Raw genomic sequence first — 27,248 nt, forward strand, 5'->3', positions numbered from 1 at the left:
TCAATTTTCTTTAATACAAAGCTTACAGCTTAATCAATCAGGCTATGTTAGCACGTCTATGACAATAATAAAGGTGCCAAAACCTGAATTTTGATGATTTTTACGATCCTCCAAATGAGCAAACCACTAAATGTGCCTTTAAATTAAGATAGTTTGTGAACAAGTACAAAATTGAAAGAAATAAAAAGTCTCAAAATAAATTTTAAAAAGTAGATTAACTTATATAGGCAACACTGGCAAAATAGTCCCAAACAAAAATGTTTGGTAGACTCATAACCGGTGCGATCTTACCTTTCCGATGTTGATTAAGATACTTCTTGCATCGATCCCGAGATGCGGAAAAAACCAATAGTCATTTTGTCCACATAAATGAATAAATAACAAAACCCCGATCCCCAGTGGACTCACCCATTCGGTGGCGTCACCTACGATAATCATCCTTATCCGACTTGGGCAGCCCCTACTCGGCCAAACTTGTAGGGGCGGCGGGGTCGAGATAATCAACATCGGAAAGGTAAGATCGCACCGGTTATGAGTCTACCAAACATTTTTGTTTGGGACTAGACTCAGTACACCGGTCGATCTTACCGTTTTCGATGTTGATTAAGAGACTTCTTGCATCAACATCTGAAAGATCGATCTAGCAAGTAACCGACGGATGGAGGTACAAGATTGGCCAGCATCTGATAAGGATCGGGAGAGTGGGTAGCATGGTAATCGCGAGGTCAAACTATTTCCCCCCCTCACGGCGGGAAACAGAAAGACTACGTGAACAGACAAAAACCCTGAACTGAAAGTTCAGTGGTTAGAAATAGAAACACTGGTTCTTACCATGTTGGAATTCTGATTGTCCATAAAACACCTGATACCCAACCACCATATTATCTCCATAGAATAGCCCTGGAGAACTTATCGCCTGGTCGTTGGTTTACGTTTTTGTAGTAAACCGTGGAAAAGACGACGGGTTCTTCAAGACACAGCCTGACAAATCTCTTCTATGGGGACCCCCCTATGGTAGGCCACGAAGATGAGATAGATCTGGTTGAGTGGGCCTTGAGGCGGCGTCTTTTGCCGCCCCGAGTCCACCAACACCTGGACCAGCCACCGTGCCAGAGTCTGTTTAGCGGCTGGACCGTGCGGTTCTCGTGAGTGATAAATAAGCGGTCATGAGCCCCTCTTAAGGTTTGTGTTCGGCCAAGGTAGTGCTGTAGCGCCCTCACGGGCACCACAACCTGTCTTGGCTATTGTGAACCCTGCCCAATACTGGGGAGGAAGAGGCGAGTGTCGGAATGTACTCGCTCATTTTTGCAAGGAAATCCGAGGCGAAGAAACAGCGTCGCTCCGTTGTTAGTAAATCACGGAGGCTGACTTGAGACTGCGTGCAACTCTGAGCAGCGCCGTCCGAAGCCAACGCCAGAGGAAAGGCCGCCTTAAGAGTGGCGTATTTAAGGGTCGCTTTTGACAGGGGGCTCAAAGGGGACCCATAATATACTCAAGACTGTGTTGAGGTCCCATGGAGGACCACCTTCCTTTCGGCGGCGCTCGTTGAACATACCGTCGAGAAGAAGACTTAGGGACCCATCTGAATTGATAGTCGACCCGTCTTCAAATCCCGATGAATCGAGAGAATGGCTGACTTATAGTTGGCTATCGTTGCCTGCTGAAGTCCTGACCTGAACTTTTCTGTCAGAAAATCTGCCACTAGAGGCACAGGGGCTCTAGTGGGAGATGTATTCTCTCATCGCACCATGCGTAGTAGGGAGCCAAAGCGCTGACTATACGTCACGGAGGGTAGACTCTCGTCTACCCCGGCGATGAGCAAGCAGCTTCTGATGAAAAGCCTCCCTCCGCCGCACGTTCCTGATAAGGGCCATGCAGCTAACTGCAGGTGCTCTAGTGGTAGACTTGGTACCTCTCCTCCGGGCATCCGGAGTAGATTTGTAACTTTCGGGGGAGTACTGGCGGCTGAGCCGCTAGTAGATCCACCATCGGTCGAAACCACAGGTGTTTCGGCCAGAAGCGGTGCTATCAGAATGGCGTTGCAATCCTCCTCCCGATCTTGGTCACCACCCTTGCGAGCAGTGAGATCGGGGGGAAGCGTAAGCAGTCATTCCTCCCCAGTCTACGGACAGAGCGTCCACGGCGAATGCCTGTGGGTCTGCGACCCTTGAGCAATACACCGGCAGCTGATGATTTCGATGAGATGCGAACAAATCTATCGAGGGTGGTACATCACCTCGAAGATCGTCTGGGCGACCGGCGGAGCAAGGGACCATTCTGTAGGTCCCGACACCTTTCCTCGTGACAGATCGTCCACCCGTATGTTGGTGACTCCCGCTATTTGCATCGCTCTCACCTTAATCTGCCTGGCCTTGCACCACCCTATCAGGCGTAGTGCGTGCAGGCATAACCGTGGTGACCTGGTGCCCCTTGTCTGTTGAGGTAGGCCACCTGCGGTTGTGTTGTCTGTTTGGACAACGATATGAGATCCACGATCACCTTCTCGAAATGCTGGAGAGTTCTCTCCACTGCCCAAAGTTCGAGAAGGTTGATATGGAACTCCGTCTCCGTGGCCGACCATAGGCCGAGACTGAGTCCCGTGGATGTGGCCCCCCAGCCCAGCTTTGGTGCGTCGGTCGTCACTACGTGGCCTTTACCGCTGGTGCAGGAAACCTGACACCTTGAGTCAAATTGGGCTGATGGGTCCACCACCAGAGTTCCTCTCGCGCGATCTCCGACGCCGGAACGCGAGGATATTGGGTGACGACTGGGCCTGTAAAAGGCTAGAAGGTGTAGTTGTATAGGCCTCATGTGAAAGCGGCGATGCAGTGCGAGGTCTACCATACTGGCCATAAGGCCCAAAACCTTCATCCATGCCACAGCGGGTGCCCCCTCTGACTCGGCCAAGAGTCGGGCACACCTCGCCATGTTCGTCACCCTCTCGGGTGAGGGCACCGCGATCCCCTCCTTGAGGTTGATCTGGGCCCCTAAGAATAGTGGTGTCTGCGTCGGGACCAAATTGGATTTCTTGGCGTTGATCAGAAATCCCAGGTCCGCACCGTCTGGACTACTAACTCCACGAGACACTGTGTCTCCAGCGAAGTGCGTCCGTAAATGAACCAATCGTCCAGGTAGCAACACATGTTGACTCCCCTGCGCTTCAGATGCGCTGCCACCGCCCTGACCAGGAGTGTAAACACTCTGGGGAGGTGGACAAGCGAATGGCAGAGCATCGAAACTGGTAAGTTTGACCCTGTACCTTGAAGCGTAGAAACCTCTGATCTTGAGGTGCGATCGGAACATGCAGATATCGTCCGAGAGATCTAGCGATGCCGCCCACATACCCTTGATGGGGCAGGCTAGCACCGAGCGAAGTCTCCATTCTGAACCTCTTGGGCCTGATGAACTCGTTCAGCGGCTTGAGGTTCAGAATGAACCTCAATCGCCGGTCTTCTTTGGAGCCAGAAAGAATGTGCTCCAAAACCCCTTGGAGAAAGGGGTAGACCGGGACAATCGCTTGCTTCGTGAGAAGCTGAGTGACCTCTGACAGTAGTGCCCGACGCTGGGGGCCGTCTGGCGGCACTACCGTGGACCTCTGAATCGTGCAGGCGCCGCGAGGGTGGCTGGTAAATTCCAGCCTGTAACCCCACTGACCACTGACAATACCCAGGCGCCCGGTGAGATGGCATGCCATCTCTGGGCGTAATCAATCAGCGGCCGCCCACAGGGGAATCCCTGTGGGAAGTCAAACCTGCCGGCATGGACTGTCGACCGCCGTGCCCTCAGGACCGATCTGGTTTGCCACCCTTAGAAGAACGGCTCTTCTTGGGGGCTTGCCATCTGGTCCAGCACTACTCTTGCGCTTCCCAGTTTTCTTGGGAGGTGCTGGAGTAACCTCGGGCTCGGGTGTAGTCTGTGGTGCAGCGTCCTGCTGAAGCGGAGCTGGCGCTGAAGAGCGCTTAGAAGACTTCTTCTTCTTGTGCTTCTTCTTCGCCTTACTGCCCTTCCCCTTGGTCAGGGCAGCCTCCGACTTCTTCAGAGTGCTCTCATTGGTGGCCTTCTTTGCCCGGTCCTCAACCGTGGCGCAAAAGGCCTGTCAAAAGTAGCCCCTGTCCCACGAGTCTGACTTCTTCATTGCATCAGCAAAGTCGGAGCCGTAAGTTGACTGGAGGGACAGACAGGCATTCTCCCGGCGGCGAGATGACATCCTATGGGCTAGGCCCATAGAACTCTCGTTGAGGTTAGCTGTTAGCACCGCTAACAGATTAACCTCGCGGAAGAAAGTTCGGCGTTGCCCGTGGTCGTTCGCTACCTTCCTACCGAGGTGCTCGGCAAGCGTGGTAGCGGCGCTAGAGACTCTGATAGCGGCGTGCTGCGCTTATCGATGAGCTTTAGCTCCTCCTCCCACTGGGGGAGAGCGACCCGTGCGCCTTGGCGCTAGCGGCAGGCGCTTGGCAAGCGTCTGGATCCATGTCAGGGACCCTGAGGTAGGTTTCGTAGTCCTCCTGCGAAACACGCGGTGGAAGCGTGCAAGCACGCAGGCGTCGAAGCTCCAGCGAGCCTGACAGCCCTCTGAAACCTACCCTTGAGGTCCGCCGGGGAATGCAAGTGCAGGCGACCCTTGTGTGGGCCAGCGCTAGCTGGGCATCCTACTGAAAAGATGCCCTGGTCCTCCTGAACGGACTCCTCCTGAGAAAGCCAGGCCCAAACCTTGGGCCACACGGCTCATCACCTCAGCGGTGTCCGCAGGCAGACCATTGCTAGCGAGTTCCTCACGGGGAAGCGGGGGAAGGATACCTGAAGCTAGCTGCACAGTCTCATCAGACTGTGAGTCGCTACTGGTTTCATCTTCCGACTCCTTTCCCTCGCCTTCAGACTCTGACTCACTCTCTGATGAGGAAGAGATCTGGCAACGGGCATCTGAAGGTGGACAGGGAGGTGTAAGCCACCGTGTGGCTAGCCAACTGAACACCAGCAGAAGAGGAGTACTCCGCTAGACCCGAGATGCTAGCTATAGCACCCGGGATCATGCGCTCTCGCTGCTGTCGCCCTAGCCATAGCAGTGTGCGGCCTACCCTGAGCTGTATCAGGGTTAGCCACTCGCCGCCGGGTTGGGTAACAACTGGTGGTACTGCTTGCCCACCGCTAGGCGGCACTTGCCACGGTGGTAGACCGTGGAAGAAACCACCCTGCGGCGGATACCACGGGGCATACCCTGTTGGTAGCTGACCCTGAAAGGATCCGCCACCAGGGAAACCCCATGGAGCAGCAGTACCAGTACCGCCTCCCCCTGTTGCCACAGAGACTGTGGTAACCAGGGCAGTACTGCGGTACCTGCGTGGTTGTAGCGTAGGTGCCGGTAGGGCTCCGGCTGCGTACCACTGTACCCATGCCTCTGGCGTTCCCGCTAGAGGATCAAGCCGTGTGTATGGGTACCCGCTATACTGGCTGTCCCTTGGCTAAAAGGAGCTTGCCTAGTATCACGGGGAGCTGAGCGTGTATACACTCGATCAGTCACCTCGCTACCTGAATAGGCAGTATCAATCAATGGAGCCATGCTCCGCTGAATAGATAGTGATCGATCATAAGAGGGTAATTGACCCATTGACTGTAATGGATCACCCACGCTCTGCTGGCTCTCGAGGACATAAGTGGGTTGTTGATCAGCCAGGCTGTTCAAACTACCTACCCTAACCTCTTGAGCCTCGCCCAAGGTCGCTGTGTGTGGCGGACCACTCACAGCAGCTATGGGCGCGTGCATAGTGGCTACCACTGAAGTCAAGCCGTAGCTTCGTCTCGGTAGCTGCCACTGTTTGCACTCGAGTCGCTGTCCCGTGAGAGACTGCGAGCCCAACCCCAGTATAGCCGCTAGCCAGTCCCGGAGGACAGCCGGCAGCCATTCCAAGGCCCAGGGAATCACTCGGCGGTCCCACCATGGAGCGCTGCCGTGTGACAACCCCAGTTGGTTCTGCTAAGACTACACCTGGGCGTTAGCCCGGTATCGTCTCTGCTAAACCCATGCGTTTTCATTCGACCCTTGCGGGAGCGAAAGGCGTGCTGCGTGCCGTGGATCAACCCAGGCAAGCCGGGGTTCCACTGGCACGCTGCGTGCTACTGAACCGGCTGAGGCAAGTCCGCTGCTGCGCTGTATGCTAGAGATTCAACCCAGGCAAGCCGGGGTACCCTTGGCATACTGTCCGTCGCCCGGCTACTTCATGGTGCTAGACCCGCTCGTTCGCCAACAATAGGCGGGTGTCCACCTGCAAGAAGCTCGCTAGAGATCTCACTGGTAGACTGGTACTCGCCTGTTAGGGCAAGTACCGCCCTGCTGCCTGCTACTCGCTTAGACGTAAAGTCAGTGCTTTCGCTGGCTGCTAGGCCTTCGGGCTCGCTAGCAGTCCCGGAGGGTCCGCCTGCTTGCCGGGACCGGAGCCCCAGAGGTTACCTTAGCGTGGCCCTTGCCGGTCGGCGCTAGTACCTACCATATCAATCTTACCTGTAGGCTTCTGTTTCTTAGTCTTCGTCTTCTGTCTGTGTCGAAGACCTAAGCAAGCGCTACTTTCTAAATCCTCGAAGTGGATGTCCGATAAGCCTATGCAAAGGGAAGCACACTTAGTTGATTTAGAGCAATCCCTGTGGGTGTAGCAGAGTGGATGCGGGTCCCACTCTGCCACAAGGGAAGGCATGATTGACAAGGCCTAGACATTGTAGTAATCGGGGCGTACAGCACTACCCCCGAACACAAGCTCAAGCCCAATAAACAGACCCACACGCACAGTGGCTGGCGCTGATGTAGTGGTATGATATAAAAATATATATACAAAGGGATGAAAAACTGAAAACCTTTTGGGGAAGATTTGTCAGGCTGGTCCTTCGAAACCCACGAACTCTTAGCAGTAACTTCGTCATCAGGCGCGTACTGAAAGATATAACGATAGAGCACACCATAAACATAGCGATAATCACTCACCATACATGTATACACAGTACTGTACAAACATCTATTGTAACTTACTAGTCTGCTATAGTTGTTTTACGTGAGAACAAAAATAAAATGGCGTCCTAAGAGGCGGCCATTTGAAAAGCGATGTGTCCCGTATATGAGCGGAAACACACATACAAGCTAAGTTTTTGGATCGTTTTTGTCACTTTTCTACGCCGAAAAATGTCGTCAAAACTATCTCCCTAGCGACTATACTGGTTGGTTTTTACCTCAGTGTAACAAACAAACTGTATATCTCGATCCTTTGGTTCGTAATGATACTTAGCGTTGGTAAAGAAAAATCCACACGTCTATCTCATCTAGAAACCAAGGAGGATAAGGATGATTATCGTGTGTGGCGTCACCGAATGGGTGAGTCCACTCGGGGGATCGGGGGGTTTTTGTTATTTATTCATTTATGTGGGACAAAATGACTATTGGTTTTTTCCGCATCTCGGGATCGATGCAAGAAGTATCTTAATCAACATCGGAAACGGTAAGATCGACCGGTGTACTGAGTCTGACAATTACTTTACACTTTAATACTACTTTCAACAATATTTATGAAATTTCCAGGTCAACAAAGCTCAATACCCAATCATATCTGCATCTTTCACTGGTGCTTAAAACCCAGAAAAACAAACAAATCATAACACCAAACATGTACTTATTCACTCCTTCTCAATAAGCTTCAATAGCCCATATCCACAATCCATACCATTTGTATTGCTGGAAATGCTGGTGCAGAGATCAAATAAATTTTCACAAAACTTTGTCAAACAAGATTTGATTTAAGAGTTGTGCAAAGTTTATAAGGTGGATGGTACAAACCACAATGTTCTGGGCTGTTCTTAAAAACATGAAAATATCCAAACTTTTTCTTTACCAAACTCAGGTGTGAAAAGGTGAAGCTTAAATAACTGGGGTTGATTGATAGGGCAACAAACGTCAGTATTGCTTAAATTTGTTAAGCATTTTGTCAAATCTGGCTACAAAAGTTTCAGTCATTCACCAATAACATTGCAAAATCCAATTGAAATTTCAGCACAGTGAAATCTGCATGCTTACAAAATAATTATAGAGACTATTAAAAGGGCATTTTGTGATCCACAGCATCATCCCCCACTTTTCTCAAAAAAAGTTGAGATTTTTATATCACTGGAAACCTCTGGCTACATAATGCTTATGTACAAAAAATATTTTGCAGATTAATTCGTTTAGCAAAGATATCGTGAAATTTGAATTTCGTTCTGGTGCACCAGAACGAAATTACAACGCATTGTCTATGGAGCAGTGTAATACACATAATCATGCATAACTCGCATAAACACAAAATCGGAATCAACTGAAATTTTGGGAATAAGCTTTTTTCGTGGATATCTACTGAAAAATGTCATAAAAAGAGGATGCTAGGATTACGAAATACACCTTTAATTGGCATATATTTTTCAATATGTCCAAATTACTATTTATTCTTAACATTCAAATGACTAAACCTGACTTGAAAACATATGTATAGTTTGATCAGCTCGTAATAGGCGGGAAATGTTAGCTTTTACTACGCCGAAAAGTAGACCGAAAGTAGAAGTGTTTGAACTTGTCTGGTCTATAATTTGTGTGTTAAAGAAAGTAGACAAATTATAGGACTTGAAATAATAACTTGTGATGCTTCTGGCGAGATGTCACAAGACAATTCTCAAAATAAAATATTTTTATATTAATCTGCGATGTTATCAGGCCCGCCGATTACGAGCTGATCAAAGTATACATGAGTATTTTCAATTTGTGAGCTGTTTTATATTATGGCAAATGGGAATATTTAAAAATATTCCCATTTGCCATAATATAAATACTTGCAAAGAAATGACAGATTATCTTCAGGGCCTGACACACGATCATTTGCAATTGTAATCTCATTCAATCAACAATGAACAGATTGGTAAACTAAATAGTTATTATAATAAAGTAAATAACACACACAGCTAGTACCAACACTCTTTCATTAACTTCAGGAATGATCAGAATACCTATGGTCACCAATACCCTATTCATAAGTAAGTATCATAATTACAAACTGTACACAAACTTGACATCTGTCTGACTTCCCAGTGACATCCAACACCCCTGGTAAGCAAATTTTCATAATGTTTATATTCACATATTTTTTACATATATTTAACTGCAATCACAAAAATGAAAATAAGTAAAAATATTCAACATAGGCTTATGTGAGAAACTAAAGTTTACAAGCTAAATTTCCACATTGCACACATGTAAATCTGTTATGAGAAAAAAATAAATGCGCAAATATTACAACTTTGTGGTCGACTCCCAGGGGTGTCTTCTTCGCCATTTGAGTCCCACATGCATTAAGGAGCTTTTAATTGCGGAATACCTGGTGGGAAATTTAAGACTACGGCCGTGTTGGTCCCACATGGAGAAGGCATGCATGCTTGAGATTCAATGGTATCACTGTTGCCAATGTGACTTGTGTTATTACACATTAAGTCGTTGTACGTGCAGATGGGGAAGTAGGATGTGGTTGCCAACCTAGGATCTGTGTTGCCAACAAAGTTCTTCAGCCATTTCCATTAAGTTTCTGGGTCGATTCCAACAATTCATTGACAAGTTTTTTTTGTTATTTGTCTATCATTCAAAAGTGACAGCTTTTTTACAAAGCCATACTACATTAAGAACTGCATGTAACACTAATCACTCACACAACCAAGCAATCATTCATAAGTATGTTTTTCACGATCAGACAGCTTTACCCCCCCCCTTGAGATTTTAGCATCAGAAGAAAGCTCATATTTAATACCCCTGGTAATTTTAGGCCCTAGATGTGTCCTATAACAAAACAAGTTGAAGAGTGGTATAACTATAACTCAGCACCATCAAATGATCCTAAATATGTTGTTTATCCATTTTTAACATGAAATACGTTCTACATTTTACTTGAGTATTTATAACTGAAATTCGGACCATCTATTTCTGTCAGTCAACACCTACTACTATTCATACATAACTAATAAATATGAATTCTAATCTTTCTCAATAATCTGAGATAATCTGATAGGCCTATACATTTAGAGAATTTAAATGGATTAAAATAATTAATTCCATAGCAATGATTACAGCAATTAAATGTATACAACAAAACTATGTAAAAAAACCAATCATCTTTGTCCATTTGCCTTATATATATATATATCTGACCATCAAGTATTAACAGTTTTGTAAGCGTTAAATTTCATCCAAGCACTTTGGGAAATTGAATTATTTATACATCTTGTCCTGTAAATAACCAATGATGAGGCTTCATTTAAAGAGGAATGGTCCGATTTTTCATGTTCTGTTTTCAATCTTACATTGATCATGTTGATGTCTACTATCAAAACAATTTGTTTACATTTTGAGTAGCTTTGCTGCAGCGGTTTTGATTCAAGCAGAAACATGTTTATTGTTTAACAATGGCCCATAGGATATTTCATAAACTTCCGGTGTGGTAACCACAAATCACTATGTTTTTATTCACATATATCTCAGACATAGATTTCACTGGGGTAATGAGAAAAATTTGAGCTTTCATTTGGTACTAAAATCTCAGTTTTGATCAATAAAACTGGGGGATGAGGCTGTTAATCGGGTAATGGACCTTTAAAGAATAAGTAAATGCTGAATTTTTCAAACACTTCTAATAATTGGGCATCAACTACTTCTTCTGACTTGTATTATTTTTGTGGTGTTGTACAGAAATATTGGGGCATAGGAATGCCCTCAGGCGAGATTATTGTCAAAGTCAGGTGTGAAATTGGTCAAAAAGCAGCATTTAATCTCAAAATCAAGTGTAACTGATTACATGGGTTCAACAAACCTTGATCCTTATCGCAACAAAGTTGTTATTATTATGAATACTTGTCTCGGTCAATACTTTCGTGACAATTCAGTTTCAATTTTTGTAAAGCTATTTCATTTTAGACAGTTCTACAGATCTATAATTTTTAATGTTAAAGCATCTACGTATAAACACATCACAAAAAGTGATAATAATTTCAAATCTATGCCCCGGATCTATGCATTCAATTTTAAAACTCAAATTAACCAAAAGAAGCCCTGTTATCATGGTTATAATAAATAATATCTGCGAATTTTGGTAACTAATTTGTCTATACAGCACAAAACTGTTGCCATGGTGACCTTTTAAATTAAAAGATGCAGATTTTAAAATTTAATGCATAGATTTTGAGTTATTATCGCATAATAAAGAAGGGGGTAATTACTTTTTGTGATATATTTAGTTTGTGAGGTACAGGTGAGGGTATGTGAGAGAGAAAATGTCACATCGGGGTGGGTGTGTGTGTGTGTTTTAGAGGGTATGCATACTGCAATACATAGAACCTGGATTTACGCTGAAAGGAATTCCTAACAGTTCCACCACTTCTACAAAATGTTATCAAGGCCCCTCTCTTGCACCACTCTCCACACAAGTCGGATTAACAAACTATTTCTTTATGCAACAATTCCAAACGAAAATCTGCTTTCCAAAAGAAAAAAAAACATGATCAAAAGAAACTGTCAAAAGGTACAAAAATGTACAGTGATGACTACAGTACAACTACAATTCAGTTCTAGACTCGGGTGTACTATTATACACAAGATCAATCGGAAGCAAGAAAGAAATCCTTTCTTTTTCAAAGGTCAAGTTTGCCCACTATTTCCTAAATTCTCTTTTCTTCTCTCTCAGAGTCAGTTATTTTGATCCAGGCAAGAACCAATGAAAATTTACTAACACAGAACTTGTTGAATACTGCACACCTTTCTGCAGAGCTAACTTTGGGCTTATTTTCTAGGATTTATCTTTTCTAGAAGGGATTTTAAGGTGAAAGGTGCTGCTTAAAAATTCAAGAGGTATACACAAAATGTGCCTGTATAGTGGCATGTATGAGAAATCTGGGATTTAAAGTTTCATAATTGAAGCCAACCAGTCCTCAAGTGGTTTATTGGTGTTCAGATGTGTATTTAGGACAGGTTGTTTCCCCTTCAAAACACTTACAGTCATCATGCATTTATACAATGCCACATTGTGTTCTCATTTGTGTGGGTAAAAGCTTGCAAGACCCCAAGTTGACATTTTCCTAAAAGTGACTGGTTCTGTACTGCCAATGGTAATTATGATGAACATTCTATTTACATTATAATTTCAACAGCAATTGAATACCTGAGTGGAAGAAGGGCCCAACTCCAATTTTTTTTACAAAAATGAGTTAGACCCAGCATTTTATTGCCAGTATACTGTTCTTCCTTGTGTGTGAAATATGAGCCAAAATCCACTCTCTAAATAGTTTTCCACATACACTTAATCATGGTTTTCATGGAAGAAACGCCCAACTCCATGGAGTAGGGCCCTTGCTAACATATTACATGCTTCTACTTCTGCAATTAATGGATAATTACCAACTTTCTGTAGCTATTTATAACACATAGATCTGCGTAAGTAACTGGCACTTGCAGTATTATATTAGTGGAAGAAGGGCCCAACTCCAGCTCGCATTAAGACCTGTACCGTTGCCATGGAAACACTGGGGGCTGAAAATTGAAAAAATTGCGATGGGCCACCCTGAGGGTGTCTGAGGGGCTTCCCCCCTCTGAGAAAATTGTGCAAAATATAGGTCACAAACACCCATTTTCGCTCTATTTTATCACAATTTTTTTACTTTACCTAGGGGGGGGCTGAAAGGTATTCCAGCCCCCGCACCAAAATTATTGAAGGAACTGAGCCCCCCCCCCCAGTTCCTAAGCCTATGAAAAGTAATATGTAACACAATGGAAATTATTATATCCTGAGTAATTAGAGGCTAAAAATACATACTAGAAGCAATGACATTTGGTGCAACAGGATAATAGGACTATCATTATTATTGCAAAACAAAGCTGTTGTGGTCAGAACGTAAGTTAAGGTCAGAATCATCGAAACTTAAATCCTAGACTACCTTTTCCTGTGATTCCATTCAGATTCTGATTGGGAGGATGTTCAAACAGGTGAAGTATATAATTTAGGACATGGAATCCAAAACAGTACCTGTATTTTGGTTCTGGTCATATAACTGTGAAGATGTTAAGATCCTAAAAATGGCTCTTAATAATTGACTTTGACTAAAGATTCCTGGGTGTACATTGCCGGGGGGTCACTCCCATTGTGGCCTGTACACCATCCGCGAAAATAAAAACGCGTAAAAAGGGTATCTGTTTGTGAGTAGGCACGATACGCACATATCGCGTTTAGGGTGTCAAAAACATGACAAATTGGGAAAAAGGGTAGGCCTATATAGCAAAATTGCAATTGCTAATATGCGGAAATGAAATTTAGGGTATGAAATTTGATGCAAGGAATAAAATCAATGTTTAGGGTGTGAAAACAGGTGCGTGTTACCTGTTTAGGGTATCGTTTTAGCCAAGGGTTAAATCCTTGTTTAGGTTGCTTTTCAAAAGTTGATTATCGCGGATGGTGTACAGGCGACAATGCGAGTGATCAAACACCCCGGGTCTACATGTATTGATGAAAATGTAGCTTAAGTATATTCAAATACTGCAATCTTTGGTTGGATTGCTTCCTACATGTAGACATTCTTCCATTATTTACATGGAAGTATTCACTTCATGTCTCCAACCAGGGTCTCTTGTATCACTATTTTGTATTCCTTTTAATCTGGATTCTTGTTTGAACAACAAGTCCTTGCAAACCTGCACTCATAGCAAAAGCAGCTTTGTGTTTGTTTTAATTTATCATATATTTCATTGTATTTGCATAAACAGATATATGTAATAAGGAAAGGCAACTGAACATATAATAAGTATTCATTCAAACATATAGGCCTATACAATGTATTCATCCCAGAATCTGTAATGGTTACTGCACTAGAGTTCACCATACAAAGGTTGTGTTTACAACACCCTACCACAATGGCTATTCATTTCATGTTCATCCGTCAGGACATAGTTCTAACCCCACTATGTTAATGTACACACATCCTGCACAAAAAGTAACGCAGCTGTTATAAATACACCTATAGTGTCAGAACTATAATTGTGTTCACAATATTTCAACATAGAAAGAAGGATGATTTATTTACGCGTATTTTGATACCCCATTTGTCCCATTTCGTTCAAAATTAACATACCCGAAAAATACCCGAATTTAAAAGTTGCAGTTATTGGTATTGATTTGAAGTCAAAGGGAAGATAAATGGAGGGTTTTACGTGCCACAATATGTCCGTAATAATCATTGATCGCTGTAAACGACAACTTTTAAAGTCAGGTATTTTTCTTTTATAAATATCATCCTTCTTTCTATGAATAAATATTGTGAAAACAATTATTAGTTCGGAAGTTAGGCATATTCATAACAGCTGTGTTACTTTTTGTGCAGACTTTAGAATGACTTTTGAATATGCTGGGTACAAAAAAAACTCATAGTACCACAACTTCAGGTCACTTACTTAGCTATGCTTTTAAACAAAGGTTATTGAACTTTGCAAATGGAAATGATGCCATTTTGTTTCTTCCTCTGATCAATGCAGTATTTCAGTAACGCAACCAAAACAGATCACAGTACCAGAACTATTCCACAGTATTACCAGGCACCTATCCATAAACATACTGGATCCAGTCCCCTGCTGGTAGAACAAACTCAGCGCTCGCACCGCACAAGTAAATGAACTTTCGGACATGTGTAACGATGAGCGTGCATGTGGTGAAAAGCCTATTTTTGATCAAGATATGAAATAATATGCCTTGGGAAAGATTCTGGGCGCTTGTTTAAAGGTTTTTGGATTAATGTCCGTCCATCCATCGATTGTCAAACTGTCACTTCTTTTATTTTTCAGGTAATCTAATTCGATGCTCATCATATACTTCAGCACATGATGCACATCACAAAGAAACTGGATTCTATGATGTATAAGATCCCAACTATCGATAAATATATTTTTAAAATGCAAAGAGAAACGGTCACGGTGGTATATACGTACAAATGCAGAAATTATACAAGAAAATTGTCTTAATTGTTGGATACATCATACATGAAGACAAGCACCAATACAATTAATAAAAAAACATGCAAAACTTTGATATAAAATTGGATCGATTGAGCCCATATTTATTGAGTCGAGCTATGAGTTTTAAAATATTGGATGAGGCGTAGTCAAGTCCAATATTTTAAAACTCATAGCTTCGACTCAATAAATATTGGACGTAAAAGCATCCAATTTTATCATTATTAATTAGATCCAATATTTTCACACACTTTGATTCATCGAAACATAATAATGTCCGATATTGTTCATGGATAATAGAAAAAAAAAGGTCAACAGGTCGATTTACTAATTGACACTTGTCATTAGAATACAAAGTATATTTGCTTTACACTTATTGTTTTCCTAAACGAGATATATTAATTGTCCTGCAACATGTAACCTGTAAAAAGGTCAATAGACTCTTTTCAGTAATTTACATACTGCACTATATTGCAGAAAGTACACATGCACTTTTAGTTAAAAAGAAAAGCATAATTTGTTGTTTTATCAACTATAATATTTGTTGTTAATGGAGGCTGAGGGAAGCAAACCATGTCCATACACAAGGCATAAGAAAAGTATTACAGATGTTTCAGATAAATATATACATGACTGTACTAAAATCAAATCTCTGACACTACAAGAAGTTGGAAGTTCAGAAAGCACAGGTTTGGAAAAAAGATCTTTACCAGAAGAAATTAGAGCAGCCTATCAGCCTGTTGAGACTGTTGTATAGTTTGATCATCTCGTAATTGGCAGACCTTGTAACATCGCGGATTAATATCATTAAATTTTATTTAGAGAATTGTCTTATGACATCTCGTCAGTAAATCTACTCGACAGAAGGATCCACAAATTATTAGAATTCATATACTTTGTCTACTTTCTTTAACGTGTTTAACTATATCATACTTAACGTGGGTCTATTTTTCGGCGTAGTGGTAAAAGCCTAACAATTCCCGCTGATTACGAGCTGATCAAACTATAGTGTTGTTTATGTTAAAATTTCTTTTCTTGTTTATTCCTGATAAAATGAATGAATGAACGAACAAACGAACGAACGAATGAATGTTGATGAATGAATAGATGTATAAATGAACACACAAATGAACTAAACAAATGAGGTTCAAGAACATATTAGCTCGATATTCTTGATAGTAATTTTAAACAGCAAATTAAAACTATTTTACTTGTACATAGTAGGCCTATCATACATGTGTATCACAAGCTGCAGAAAACCAAGAAACTAGGGACAAATACTATTGTGAAGGTATCTATATCTATAGATATTTCATTCGTCATTCCATTATCAGAAATGTGCCTAAAATCATAAAATACATGTAGTCTAGTTACTGATCCATCTCTTGATATACCTTTGCTCAAAATACCTAGATACAAATACATTCATTTTTGTATGGTGGCTACACCACAGATCCTGGATCTGACTGTATGTTCCATGTATCAGACTCTAATATAATTACCCACTTCAGACTTCGGAGATGAGCTATTAATATGCCACTCTAAAATGCTATTAGATTATTGTAAATGGTCATCGCATCAAACCAGTATAATAAAACAAGTCTGTCAAATGTAAAAAACACAGTCATACGTAAAAACATTGGAATTTAACTACATATTGGTCCCACATATGGATCAAATGGACAAAAATTGAAAACTCCTACAACCCCACCCCCGGTGTAAATATTAAATAGTCCCTATTAAGGAGGAAGGAAAGGATCATACTCATAGTCTAGCCTAGCCTAGAATTATCAGATCACAGCAATGAAGAGTTATGCATAAGCCACTGACTATGCAATATGCTACACAAATGTACATATCATTTTTTAAGAGGTGAAAAATATCAGATAAGACACCGCTATAACAAATGACAAAAATGCAAAGCTCTCAACATTTTACTTACTTAAAATTTATAAAAATATTTTTTGGATACCAGTAGGCTGTAGCCGGTACCCATACTCATTATAAAATGATTCCAGATTCAAAATAAGGTCCAGGATTCATATTTTCTTCACATAAATTTTGAAGACTGACTAAACTGCACATACATTGGGGAGTTCAGCTTATCTGATCTTCTCCAATATTCAACAACATCAAATTAAATTCTGTCAACTAATAGCTGTGACCCTGTGTGTGTGCGTGACTCAACAAAACCGGGCCTACTGGCTATTTGCCTATGAAAATTATTACACTTGAATATCCTCAATAAATTTTTAGTTAATTTTCAAGTGAAACCGAGGCTACATATATTTTGTAACTGCTAGGTGTACGGTACTAGTACTACTGTACATTCAATTGTAATATTAAGCCTTAACCAGACCAAATATTTCAAAAATTATAATCCTTTTAAAATTGTGTATCAACTTCTATTTTTGGACATTTATTGTATTTCATAATAGGCATGTAGTTTTGAATTGCAAAAAATAATCATTGCCACAAAATATCAATTGTGTCGGTTGAAAATGACACCTTCATGATATTACATTTTTGTACATTATGTCAGTCTGGTACTTTATAGGTTAGGGTAAGACTTAGTTAGGCTTAGGGTTAAGGATAGGGTTTAGGCTTAGGAATTTGGATTAGAGGTATAATAGCTTTGGCTTTGGATTAGGGTTAAAACTAGCTCTGTGTTGTAGGTTATGGTTTGGATTAGGAGAGGGTTAGGCTTTGGATTATTGAACCTTATTTTGTTTGTTTTTTAGTTTGCTTTTAATGCAGACTTACCACACTTACACATAGAAACACACATGTATGCCATACAAAAGCTTGACACACAACACAGACACCCCAGGGGGGCACATCATATATTTTTGGTGGGTAATGCTAATCCTGAATATTAAGGTGGTGGAGGGTCTTTGGTTCGGAGGGGGGGACTCCCACTTTGGAGGTAAGACCCCTTATTTTTTTCATTTGATCTGTTACCCAAAGACCCTTATTTTTTAATTTGAACAGCAAAGTATCTAGGTACTTATTTTGAAAAAAACCAAAAAAAACTTGAAGTGATTTAGAACTAGAAATTCTATGTTCAAGGTTTAGTTGCTGTGGCACTATTTCGGCTCACACCCAAAGATTCTAAAAAAATGTTGTGACTTAATGTCCTCACCCAATTACCCCATATTTTTTACATTTTGCTCTCACCAAATGCCAAAAATCATGCTCTCACCCATGACCCCATATTTTTTACATTTTGCTCTCACCGAATGCCCCTTACTGTGAAAGTGTCAGTCCTAAAACTATATCCATTTAATATTGAAGTGCTCCCCCACCCCCGGGTCTGGGAGCTGATGGCGTAGCGGTAAAAGGGTGTCTTTTGGAGCTGCAAGCATGTAAAAAGGAGTCTTTTGGACCTGCAAACAGTCAAAATAAAGGGCCTCTCTTAGCTTTCTGGTTGACAATTGCCTGAAAAAAATCAGAAAGGTGACAAATGAGCAATTTGGGGGTCTTTTAGAGCTGAAATTATCAAAATCAAGGGTCTTTCATTGCTCTATTTCGGTCAAAATTAAGGGGTCTTTGGGAGCTGCACAGTCCCAAAACGGGTCTTTCCGGGGAAGCATACACACATATCATTTATGTTGAGTGCCCACTGCCCCTGGGCAGACAACCCCACACAAAACATACAAAATTAGTGCATGCATTTACATTCTGTATCAGAATCTGGTGGTTACAAATTGCGTATACACATGTTTACGCTGGTGTATGACAGGATTGATATGGTTGAATAGTGTGACATCCAGGCGTTATGAATTCCCTTCCTTCTTATCATGCCAAGTGTGATTAATGTCATCTTTATCATTACAATGTCTACATGGTACACAATATTATGCATACCCTATGTAAAATATAAACAGTGCGAGTTTAAACACAGTGAATGGTTAAATTAACAAAATTAGCTTAAATTAGCATAACTTGCAGGAAATGTGCAGCCCACTATCACGACTGTAAACAAAAATAGTGTTTTTTTTATCATATTTGTGTGCATTGCTAAACATAAACAGCCTGGATAGTAGATACTTGTTATTTATATACATGTACTTTGTAGTAGGCCCTACCTACATAATTTCTCTATTGTATGGTCATATGGTTGTAATACATGTACTAATAAAAAAATCCATAATATTGGCAAAAATGAATTTGACCTCTGAATGACTGTCATTCAGATATAAAACAAAGCATGCAATCCTCCTCCAGTTCAACTAATGATCCAGAGATCTATGATGAATATACTACCTACAATCCTACATGTAAACAATGAAACAGAAAATCTACTTGATAACAAATTCCTTATTATCTGGCTGATGTAGGTTGTACATTTTGTACTATTTTATGTTAACATTAATATTTAAAACAAACTGTACTGGATTAGGATAAGGTGTCAAACAATTACCTCATTTGTGTCTAGTCAGGTACTAGAGATTTGCAATGTGAAAGGCTAATTCAACCAAATTAACAAATTCATATGATTACATCCCGGATTATATATGATTTGCTTATATAAATAATTACCGGTATACAGTTCCAGAATTAAGTACTGTTTTCCTAAAGCCTTTTTTTCATTCAAAAGGCACCCCATGAACTGATGAATGTGTGTCAAAATTACTCCCCCCTTCCCTTGGCTTGCCAACAAATGCTTGCCCCTCTCCCTCCCCCTCTTTGCCTAGCCAAATAATCCCTCCCCCCCCCATTTACCATTATCATGGTTAGTGCACAGCCCCTAATTGTCATCAAAACGATTTCTTACAAAATCATTATATTGTAACACATTACACATATTAGCAGTTCAATGGTCTCATGTGTGTAAATGTTTTTACATATCAATACGTACGTACACTACATATTATAAATCAACTATATCATCATGCACCTTGTACTTGTTGTGGGCAGTGTTGGCATCCCTATTTCATATGGTCATACCCACAGACATTTACGTAAATTTATTAGAAATACAATTTGTACTTGGCTAAAGGCAAAAGCAGATAGATGACTTATCTGAGTATAATTTATAAATTGAAGGGTTTATCCACTATGGGGTTTATCTATGAAGCCATCATCTATTTCAGCAGGGTAGGTCTACTCACAATAAAACACTTGGGAAGTTATGTTTATTACCTGGATGAATTTGTTTTAAGATTGTGATGAAATTGATTCCAAAGCTAAATTTTTGTTTTTCCATGTTTTCTTATACACCTGGATGGTCAATTACATGACTGGCGACACTTACAAAATCATGCAAAAGGTGACTAGTGAAGTTGAATGGTTGGTGCATTTTTCAAATCAAATCAACCTGAAGTAATTGGCTGCTATCAACTCCAGTTCAGTACCAATGCACATAATTGGAATGAAACTCTACAATGTATGTACAGATACTACATGTACCAGACCAAACATTTAAAAAAAAAATTATTTTGTTTTGTAAACAGTGTGCATTTGTCTCTGAGAAATTTACCTTTTAAACATGCCTAAATACCACAAAATACCACTATGATAACGACGGCACATGCATGAATCCTACATGATGCGATAACACAATCAGCCTTGCTAAAATGCTCAGGGCTACCAGCCGGTTATCATGTGTTTGGCATGCGAGGGGTGAGGGTCTAAGGTTCGAATCCTGGGGGGTACCAAGTGGCTTCTTTGTTCATCTTCTCTCCTTTTTTGTTCCTTCTTTAACTTCCGATAGCAAAAAGAAGTGTCAGGTGATAGGGTAAAGTTTTTTTAAAAAGAATTGTGCGATTAATTTAGACTCAAAAATATTTCCTTACATAAAGACTCGAGAACATGGGAATGTGTTTGTGTTTATATAAACTGGGCTCAAAAAGAAATTTGTCACAAGGTCATATAATCTTAAAATCCTGTGCATAAAAATGAACCAAAATAACACACAGGGTTATTTTACTCTTTTCTAAACACATGTCTGTAACTAAGCAGTTGTCCAACTGACACAACAGCAAAATGCACTGACACGGAAGAGCTTCCTGGACCACATTCACAGGCGAATAATTAGCACCCGGCAAAATAAATCTGTGAGAATGCGTACAAGATCCTTACACAGTCACAGGTGATAATTTCCAAAGAGTAAGTGGAATAGTGTGGAACGGAACTGTCTCTGCTTTTCACTCACTTTCTTCAAGAAACAGGTCTTGTTCCACACCATTCCACTTACTCACAGATTTTGTGTGTTGGGTGCCAATTATTGGGCTGCGAATGTGGTCCAGGAAGCTGTTCCATATGATGTCAGTGTCAGTGCATTTTGTTGTTGTGTCAGTTGGACAACTGTTTGGTTACTGACCAGTGTTTAGAATAGAGTATAATCCTGTGTGCAATTTTAGTTCATTTTAAAGTTTCTTTTTGAGCCCAGTTTATATTGTTTTATTCAGTTATAATTAGTTTGGAAAGCAACTCATTAGCCTTGGTCGAGGATACATGGGATCATTGTAGGCCTACGGATGTCATGGACAGAAAATGAAGTGAATGTGTAATGGTACAGATCTAAATAAAGCTGATATCGCAGTATATTTAATAGGCTAGTAAGCTTTGTTTGATCTCTGTTAATTTTCATGAAATGTGTACTGTGCAATGTCTTTGTTCGATTTTCGTTAAGCGTAATGTGTATGCATGCTTAATTCGTTAATCAAGATTTACTAATCTTCATCGAAGCAAGAAATTTTCTTATGTGAAGAGGGTCTTTGTCAACTACTTTTGGACATTCTTCATCACATGTTGGCCTTGGTGCCCTTCTTTCACTTTGCCCAGTGGCCTTGAAAATGAGTGTCCTAAAACATTAAAATTTGAGACCTGCCATCATGTAGGCCTACTATAGGCACCGGAGTTTCGCCCGATCGCGCAAAAAATCACGATTTTGGGGGTCCATCACAATTTTGGTGGTCCATCGTGAATTATGAGAATTTTGCCAAACACACTACTTTTCAATGTAAATTCACCAATAATAACCTTTTTACAACATAACAGGCTTAAATTTTTATTCTTTTATATTTTTAAGATAATAAAAGCCCAAAATTTTGACCCACCTGCTGAGAATTGAAGTAAATTCTGCAATATTTGTAAATGCAACGTCAGGAAATCATGCACTTTTTGCATGCTTTCCGAACGATCGCTGGCCTGGGGAAGTCCCGATTGATTTGTTTACAACCAAGCATGTGCCGCTAACGTGCGGTTAATGTTTATTTAATTATTTATCACAACCTGACAATATTCAATTTAATATTTTAAGTTTATTTTCTCATAAATAATCTAGGTTTCCTTTATTAGTATTATTGTTACGATGAATAAAAGCAATTTTAAAGACAAAATCCAAATGATAACCCCTTTTTCGTATTATTTGTGGTAGCGCGTGTTTTAGTTTTTGTAGCATCAACAACACGTTAATTTAAAAAAAGAAATGCGGAAGTGAAAGTACAAACAAAAATTGCTCAAGATTGACAGACTTTGCTCATGTTTTTGCACCTGTTTTTGCCCACGTTTCGGACCAAAACTGATACAGAAATGAGAAAAATTATCATAGCTTAACGGAGATGGAATATCACGTGAAAATGCACTTTTATTTTTTTTAACAATCAACATTTGATGAGGTGTAGACCGGGTTACGTGTGTATCGTGATAATCGTGAATTCAGATGGACGACAAAATCTGTCTGGAAAACGCATTTTACGCGCTTTTGACTTGAATTTTCGCGCATTTTTGCGCTTTATAAAATACCGCCCGCGCATTTTGCCGTTTTAAATCGCGCGAAACTCCGGTGCCTAGCCTACTATTTGGCTGGATTGGTCAAAACAATTGGTATAAGTCATGTTCACATTTTGAGTTACACCCGGCGTAAACTTACGCAAAGTTTTGGAACATTAATAAAAATTCCACAAATATTTTCGCTACTACCGTGTGTCCCCACCTAGCCTACTCCTAGCGCTATGCCGCAGTTCAACCAAGCATTCACTTCTGGTCGGCGTAAACATCGGCTACCAGTTCCGGTGTTTCCGTGACCTTTTTTCAATCACGCGATATGCAATGTCTTAGTTCCTACAAAATGTACCAACAAAAGGCCAAACTTACACCGGGTGCCAGGAGTAGCAGCATTCACATTTAAGGTAGGGACTGAGTCCGGGAATTCAAGTCCCGCCCGGGTAGCCGAGTACCCGGGCAGGAATTCCATGCCCGTATACCGAAATTCAAAAAAAAAAAATTCAATGCATTTTGAAATCATCAAGGGATCTAAAATGAGCGTTTATTGCGTTTCGACAGTATTTTTTGTGGGACATGAGAGCACCTCAGACCTATCGAATTGCATTCTGAATCTGAAGCATGTCTTTCTGATATCAAATAATTTTCATTTTTGAAAATCACAATATAATACAAATTTTATGACAAATTATAAAAATTTGATATTTTTCAAATTTTTGATATATAACAGTCCTCGAAGTAAATTATATAAATCTAATGACATATTCTTAAAGTGTATGTAGCACTAGCAGGGAGGAAAAGCCGACGGTCAATTGAAAATTTTGACCTTTCATATTGAAGATATGGATTTTTTTCCCAAAAAGACCTAATTTTGTTTGGTGTTTTGGGGAAAAAATCCATATCTTCAATCTGAAAGGCCAAAATTTTCAATTGATCGTCGACTTTTCATCCCACCTACATACACTTTAAGTATAAATCATCAGATTTATAAAGTTTACTTCAAGTACTGTTAAATATCAAAAATATCAATTTTAATGATTTGCCATAAAATGTGTATTAAATTTGAATTTCAAAAATCAAAATTATTTGATATCAGAATGACATTCTTCAGTATTCAGAATTTACTTTGAGGACTGTTATATATCAAAAATTTAAAAAATATCAAATTTTAATAATTTGTCATAAAATTTGTATTATATCGTGAATTTAAAAAAATGAAAATTATTTGATATCAGAAAGACATGCTTCATTATTCAGAATGCAATTCGATAGGTCTGAGGTGCTCTCATGTCCCACAAAAATACTGTCGAAAACGCATAATAACGCTCATTTTGGATCCCTTAAAGGGACCATTGAAAGAAAAACATATTTGGTATCAAAATAAAGCTAATAACATATAGAATCCATTTCTAAAATGATAAACATAATTTTCCTTTATTTTACCCCCAAATCAGCAAATAAAGACAAAGCGCCAATGTCGCGTCGTTCGCCCTAATTCATATGTGCAGAGACACGTGGCAACCCCTGTGACGTCAAAGTGGTTATCCTCTCCGCTGCATGGCAACACTGCATAGTCCAGACTTGGTCCTAAACCAACGCATTCATGAACGTGTTTACAGCAATGAACTTTTATGTGCCTTTAAGCTCTTTTAGGCCTAACAAGTATATTAAAAAGGATATTATAATATAAATTACAAAGCTACAATGACTTCTATCATAGGCCTATATATAAATTCTAGCTAGGCCTACAAAACTGGCGAACAACGGGGAAACATAAGTAAGTTAGGCCTAGGCCTTCATATTGACAAAGTCAAAGCTGTCAGTGCTAGCTTCTCGGCGTTTGCAAGAGAGTATCATTTGATTTGATTGAGGCATTCTGATATAGCAACTCTTTATTTCTAGCCTATTTCCTTTGAAATATCTGGTGAGGATAGGAAAGAGAAGACAATGATGTTTCGGGTTAGCCCATGACATGCAACTTAGTTTCTTTAGGCCTAATTAGCCTACCTCCCAGGCGTGCGGCCTAGGTTAGGCCGTATAAAATTAATATTTTGGTTCTTGTCCAGAGGCTTTCCATGAATTGATGAGGGAGGTGGTTTTTTTTCAGTGTAAAATCAGCATTGTCTGCAGTTTTCGGTCTTTTCCAACAGTGCTCGAGGAAACGATGACGCACTTTTTTTTCAAACGTGAGAGTCTGAGGGATAAACCCCCTAGAGTAGGCCCTACCACAAAAAGACTTGGAAGTGGTCTTTGTTCTCTAATAAACTTATTTATAGGCCTATGTATGAAAAATTCATAAATCATTCCAAAGTCTAAAATAATTGAAAAATCTATTAAAAAAATCTGACAAATCCCAGAAATTGAGGAGGGAGGGGACGAGAACCAATTATTTTATACGGCGAGTTGGCGCGGTTGTTTCCTCGCCTTGCACCACTACTGAGGTCCCAGGTTCAACTTCAAGCCCCTGGCGCGCGGCCCAAAGACTCATGTGAACTTGGTTTATCTCGATCCCACAGGTTTTCTTCGGGATCTCCAGTTTCCTCCTGCTTCTCAAAAATCGGTGATTAGTTGTTTGGTTATCAAAACTTCCTTCACCCAATGAAATTTGGGGAGCTGAAAAGATAATTGGTGGATGTTACAATCCAAGTGCGGCTAGATTTGCGACAGGTACCATGGCAGCGAAATTACAGCGCTTTGAACCCTCCGAGATCTGGGAAAAGGCGTTATTATATAAAAGTCGAAATTTATTTTTATTTATTTTTAAAAGCCTATGAAAAATGAGAAACAAATTTGAAGATAAAGAACCACGAGAGGAACATACTATATAAAGGCCACTCTAAACAATCATATGAACAATATTTACTGTCAGCCTTTTATTGTTTACGTTATGGAAATGCTTATAGGCCTAATACAATCTCAACTCCCACTGATACTTGAAAGTGCAAAGTGTCCAAGCGTTTTATCAAAGGTAGGCCTACAGTTACAAAGTTTATGTTGATCATGTTGATTGGGTAAATCTTGTAAAATACAGCCCGCCTGGCTGGATATTTCGTTTTTAGAAATGACTGACATCAATTTAGCATAGCCTAGGCCTACCCGGTCCTAACCATCCATGGATTAAAATAAGTGTAGGCCTATAATATTTCCCATTTGATGTTTGTAGCATAGGCTTTTTGAAGGCCTATGTATGTTTATAGGTGCTCCTCGTAATTTATTTCAAGAACAGCTTGCATGTCATGTTCTTCTGAACTAACTTCTTCATCTGCCGTTCAGCTACTGCCCCAGTGCCAACATCTCAAATAATATTTGGCAAGTCTCCCGTATAACACATGGTAGGCATATAGGGGAATAAATTTGCAAAATAAAAGGGCCTAGGCCTACTTTGCATTGTTTGGGTATGAAAATAAGCACTTTTGAAAGTTAACTTATGGAAGAAAAAGTTTTTTATACCAATTGTCAGGTTTTGGAAAAAATAATCATCTCTTGAATATTTTTAAGGTAGGTCCTACGGAAAAATGCATAGGCCTATAATAATACCCATGGGAGGTTGCTCACGCCGGCACATCATCTGCAATTTATGTGTTGCGACAAATCTTGGCGATATTCCCCTCAGCATCGTCACTATATCATAGGCCTATTAGGCCTACTCATAATTAGCTTTATGGTTTTATATATGCCATGTAGGGCCTACATAAAGTCATCGGAATCATATCTTGGTCATGTTGACCGGGGGGTTGAATTTATGAATAAGTAGAAGCTGCATGCTTGATGATGATAAAAAAAAAACCCAATTGATCGTCCCCGCCGCTTCCTTTCACATGACATTGCAATTGAGGGAATCTAAAATGATTAATGCTATTTTCTTTATTATAAGGGGAAACTTCTTTTTTTTTAATGTTTCAAAAGTTAATAATATTGCCAATAGTTTAGATTTGCTTCTGTCCAAGCATTTCAATTTAGAGGCTTTGTTTTAATCATCCTCTCAGAGAACCACAAATAACAAGAGCCTCGATCCTATCATCCTCCTCTACAAACTACACAACTAGTAATAATGTCCGGGAATAATATATAGGCCTAGGCCTAAATGATCCATTTGCATTGTAGAAAATAACTAATAAATGATGAATAAAAAATGCCCTCCATTTCTCTTTTTGATAACATGTGGACAATCAACTGGAATTTTGTTTTTACTTGACCTTTAAATAATTATAAGTGGTTGTATTACCATGATTATTGCATCTGATATTTAGATCGCGATCGCTGTTGTCAAATTATCCCGGCAAAAATGTCAACGCAACACAAAACGCGTAACCACAATGACGTCATCAGGAAAGCGTCCAATTTTCTACTTTTGATAAATGACGCCGCGATGTAAGCGTCGGAAGGGGGTAAATCGAGTACGTTGTTTTCATTGTATTTTTATTTCTAAAATAGTTAGTTCTTCAATTGTTTTAGATATTGATTCTATATTTTATGGGCTTTA

General features: G+C 40.3%; 1 protein-coding gene across 1 annotated transcript in view; it reads right to left on the reverse strand.

Moving 5' to 3' along the window:
- Window positions 1–27,248, reverse strand: part of LOC140166145 (kinesin-like protein KIF21A) — a 126,980-nt gene that overhangs the window by 98,378 nt on the left and 1,354 nt on the right.

Source organism: Amphiura filiformis, chromosome 12, assembly GCF_039555335.1.
Source record: "Amphiura filiformis chromosome 12, Afil_fr2py, whole genome shotgun sequence".
NCBI classification, from domain to species: Eukaryota; Metazoa; Echinodermata; class Ophiuroidea; order Amphilepidida; family Amphiuridae; genus Amphiura; species Amphiura filiformis.